Raw genomic sequence first — 5,092 nt, 5'->3', positions numbered from 1 at the left:
AAACACAGCATCCGTGACGAATGGCTAACACGCCACCTTGGCCAAGAAAAGCCGAAGTCCATGCCAGCCCTTACGACACTCATGACCCGCTTTTGCGCGTGTGAGGACAGTTGGCTGGCTCGTAGCAAAAACACAGCCAGCAACATAGGCCCCTCCGAGGCCAAGAACAACACCAGCAAGCTCCGGCGCAATAGACACAAACGCCGAAGCAATGGCGACAACACCGATGACACCACCATTAACGCCGGATTCAGCGGCTCCAACTCCGGCCAGTGAAAGAAGCCCTACAAAAGGAATAGTGAGGGACCATCCATCCTGGTTCGCATACTCCATCGTCCATGCCAGATACATGGTATAACAGATAAACAAGCCAATCACACCAACAGAGACTGTTGGGTTTTCAAACAGGCTGGCAAGTTAAATGCCTAAAACAAGGAAAAGGGATCGCAAAGTGAGGACGAGGACGAAGAGCCCCGGCAGCCGAACACCGGGGGTAGAAGAAATTTCCCCCTCAAATAAAAATGGTGAACATGATATACGCTACACAAATCCCCAAAAGGGAGCGTAAGCGAGCACTCAGGGACGTCTACGTGGTAGAGCCAGTCACCCCAAAATTCAATCCGTGGTCGTCATTCCCGATCACCTTCGATCGTCGAGATCACCCAACTAGTATCCGGCATGGCGGTTCAGCCACACCGGTCCTCGACCCAATCATCAACGGATTTCACCTAACACGAGTCCTAATGGAAGGTGGTAGCAGCCTTAACCTGCTCTATCAGGATACAGTGTGAAAGATGGGTATTAATCCCTCATGAATCAAACCAACAAAGGCAACCTTTAAAGGAGGCATACCAGGCGTAGAGGCCCGTTGTACGGGCTCAATCACGCTAGAGGTGGTCTTCAGTTCTCCGGACAACTTCCAAAGCGAAGAGTTAATCTTCGATATCGTCCCCTTCCGCAGCGGCTACCACGCACTGCTTAGACGAACCCCGTTTGCTAGGTTCAATGCAGTGCCACACTATGCTTATCTCATGCTCAAGATGCCCGGTCCGCGTGGCATCATAATAGTCAATGGCAATACTGAACGCTCTCTTCAAACAGAGGAGCACACCACCACCCTAGCAGCAGAGGTACAAAGCGGCCTTCTCAAGCAGCACCAGAGTACGGCTGCCGAGCCCCTGGACATCATTAAGAGGTTTCGGACTACACTGCAGCAGGACAGCGCGGCTTGTTAAGAGCTCGATTAGCAATTCGGCCTCCGTCCCAGTCCCGATGAAGTAGTGGCATTCGTACCACGCGTACATAAGTACGCACTCAAAATTCCATGGACATCGACGGAGGCACAAGCCAGCCCGGGATCTACAGTTTGGCTAGACCGATCCCGGACACACATATAAATTCACTATCTCCTTTTTTTTCAGGTTTCTCTTATATGGGCCTCCTTCGAGGGCCTGATTAATGGCCTTGTCAAAGGATAAACACACCGGATTGACACGGAGCACATGCGTACATGGGAAGCCCTAGAGGCTAACTAAACGATTACTCTATCCGTTTTTAGGACCCACACACAGCTCGCCTATTGTCGCGGCATGTTAAACAGCCGGTTGCTTATTGCATTATTTCGTACTAATGTGCTTGGACACATTAACCCAACTATAATGGAAACAGTTCATGACCCAAGTTCAAGGGGCTCAGATCCTATCTCTGTTCTCCCTCTGTTTTCCTTTAAATTACTTATTTCCTAGCAACCGTACACTTTGGTACGTTTCGTATTTGCCAGGGGCTCCCCCACGCCCCACGATACGACAACAAAGTCCGAACAATCCTTAAAGATAAGTTTGGAACCCCGAATTTAGCATTATATGCATTGGCTCCAAATCATGTCTTTGGTCAATAGTTGGGTTGCCCGGCTCCTGTGCTTGCTACCCTACATCCCGCTAAATCAGCTAGGGTAGTAAAGGGAGAACTACTGCGATTGTGCCCTGGCCTTGTCCAGATGAGCACCTCACTAGAGAAAGCCGAAAACTGACTATCATGATACGGCGAGAGCCAGTCAGCTATTCGAGGGTTACAAAGTGTTGGAGATTTTGTCTCCTTTAAGCGAAAGATCGGCACTTCCCGATCACATGCCATGCGTGCGCCTTCAATGCAGGCCGAGCGCTTGATGACGTCCAGCCAAGGACAGGCGTTCAACATCCGCCTCACGAGTCCGAAGTAGCTGCTTGGCATAGCTTTGGCTGGCCATAGCTGGACTATCAAGTCCTTAATGGCTAGTTCGGCCGCCCTATGCAGCTCCACCAGCTGTTTCAGCTGATTGGTGAAGGACATGGGATGCTCTGGCACTGCATACTGCAACCAGAATAGCTTCTCCGTAGAACCCCCTCCCTCGGCTCGATAGAACTCCACGGCGTCAGATACACTGTGCTGGTAAATCCACAAAAGCCCCTGGGGAAATCCGCACCCGGGTTAGTAAAAGGTACCACTTCTCCGCATACTTGCTTTGCATCTTAAATTCCTTACCCGTCATGATCTTCTTGGCCTCCTGGATCTCCTGGAGGGCGGCCTGGGCCTCATTCCGCGTGGTCTCCATTCTCCGACGAGCCTTGGCGAGTTCGGTCCCCTGAACCGACGCATCATGCTCCAAGGCTTTGCATTTCTTGACCGCATCCTGGAGCTCCTGCTGGATTTCATTGAGTCGGTCCTTGAGCTTATTATGGGCGGCTTGCTGCTGGACAACCTTCTCCTCGGCGTCGCCCAGGGCCTTCCTTAGGGTCTCGACCGTGGTCGCGGTTCCTGCACATATTACGACACTACGGTCAATATGCAACACCTATCCTTTCCAAACACACAACAAGTCATCACTCACCTTGCTTCTCCTAGAGCCGAACCTTAACCTCGCCGAGCTCATTCTTGGTCCGCTCCAGCCTCTGCCTTGGTTCAGAGACTTTGGCAGCATGTGAGGTTACGGCCAACAGCGACGCCTGCTTATCCATACATATTATGTTAGTTTCCTATAACAAAAGATTGATCCTCTATCCGGTTCTTCTTGCCGAACTGTGACGCCCGGATAATTAAGCTACAGTAACGCTCTGCTAATGATGCCACGTCACCTCGATTACTATTGCTAATCTCATGTTGGTTCAGAACCAGTCCAAATTCAACTTTAAATTAAAGTCAACCGATAAAGTTTCAAACATTAAAACTAAAATGTTCTAGAGGTGGCAAATAATCCATAATAAATATTGGAGGAGAAACCACATTTTCATAATGTGTTTACATGTTCAAAAATTAATAAAACATTGATATAAATGTTTAATTAAATGCCTTTTATTCATTTTGAAATACTAAACTATTTTATTTAGTAGTCAAACTTGTTATTGCAGAGGCTTAAATTACAACACTAATTTAGGTGCCAATTGTGTATTTTACAAAACAAAAATGAATTGAACAATAAATAAAATAGAGAAGAAAATAAGTAAAACGGAAAACAAAACTAAAATAAGAATAAAGGCCACCCCCTCTCACTCATGGGCCTCGGCCCACCAGGCCACCACCCAGGCCGGCCCATCCGCCCCCACTCCCCCTTAATCCCCGAAACCCTAACCCCTGTCGCCCACGACTCCCACTGCCCCCACGCCCCCCTCATCTCCTCCCTCTCCCCCGATCTGGATCGGAGGGGGCGCACGCCCGATACTGCCGCCTCTCGACGCAAACCCCTCCCATCCCCGTCCACGCCAGCACCGTTCCCTCCTCGACCTCCTCTTCGTCAGGCCCTGTCGGAACTCGTTGTGCCGCCGCCTGCCATCGACGCCGCCACCCCATCGCCCGACCCTGACGCCTCATCGCCCAATGCAGCCCCGCCGCGCCTCCGTCCTCCTCTACGGAGATACCTCGCCGGCGCCGCCCCACCACCTTACCTCGCCGGCGCTGCTTCGCCGCTGGACCGCCCCGTCTCCCCCGCCTCTGCTTCGCCCAGCGCCGCCGGACGTCCTACCCGGCCTCGCCATGCACGTCATCGAGCTCGATGTGAGCTCCCGCATCCTCCTGGCCTCTCCCTTCTCCTCCTCGTTCCCTGTAGCCATCGAACCATCAAGCGCCGCCCGGAGCAGCGTCAGCAGTCGCCGTTGCTGTCGTGACCCCCCCCCCCCTCCCGCAACCTCCTGCTTGCTCCTGCTAATGCGCACCGTCGCCCTCGTCCTGTAGTAGCATGCGGAGGACGAAATGGTCGCCGGAGATGGCCGCTAGGGCCTTGCTGCTGCCCCTGTAGATCATTGCCGGCATGCGCACCCAGCGCCCCCTCGGGCACACTCCCGTCCGAGTGCTCGCCCGCTGCCCAGCGCCCGCTCGGGTGACGCCCGCATCCGAGCGCCCGAAGCCGATAGGCCCCTCTGGGCCACTGACATGGGGGGCCCACCCCCAGAATGTTATAAAAAATAAGAAGAAAATAAATAAATTTATTAAAAGTATTAATTAATAATTAATTAGTGAACTAATTAAGTTAACTAATTCTGTTTAACTAAACTAAATTAAAATTAGTTAACCTAATAAGGTAATTAAGTGTCACATCCCTAGCTTCTGGTAATGCTCTAGGCTAGCTTCATGTGTGCATCATGTTTAAATTCTGAAATTTGAACTGAGGAATTTTGGAAGCCTCAAAAACTTAAATAAAAGAGGGGCAAAAACCCTAGAAATCTCATTCATTGCTCCAAAATGCTCTCCTTAAATGTTTGATAATTTTTGGTAAGGGTTCTGGTCCCAACCAAAATATTGAACATTTTTAAGGAATTATTTTTGGGACTTTGGATTTAATTCATTAGCTATTTGAATTTGAATTATATTCATATAATTAGAATATAATTTCAAATACCCCTGAAATATTTTATAAGCTTTTGGAAAAGTCCATCTAGCAATATAAAATATTCAGAGGAGTTTTTGGCATTGTTTGAATTATTTTAAATTCAAAACAGTGGCAAAATAAATTAAATAAAACAAACAGAAAAAAATAAAACAGAGCAGAAGACTTACCTGGACTTACCTGTGGAGGCCCACCCACCTGGTGGCCCAGCAGAAGCCGGCCCAGCCCACCACTGCA

Source organism: Triticum aestivum, chromosome 3A, assembly GCF_018294505.1.
Source record: "Triticum aestivum cultivar Chinese Spring chromosome 3A, IWGSC CS RefSeq v2.1, whole genome shotgun sequence".
NCBI classification, from domain to species: Eukaryota; Viridiplantae; Streptophyta; class Magnoliopsida; order Poales; family Poaceae; genus Triticum; species Triticum aestivum.
This window is presented reverse-complemented; position numbering follows the sequence as displayed.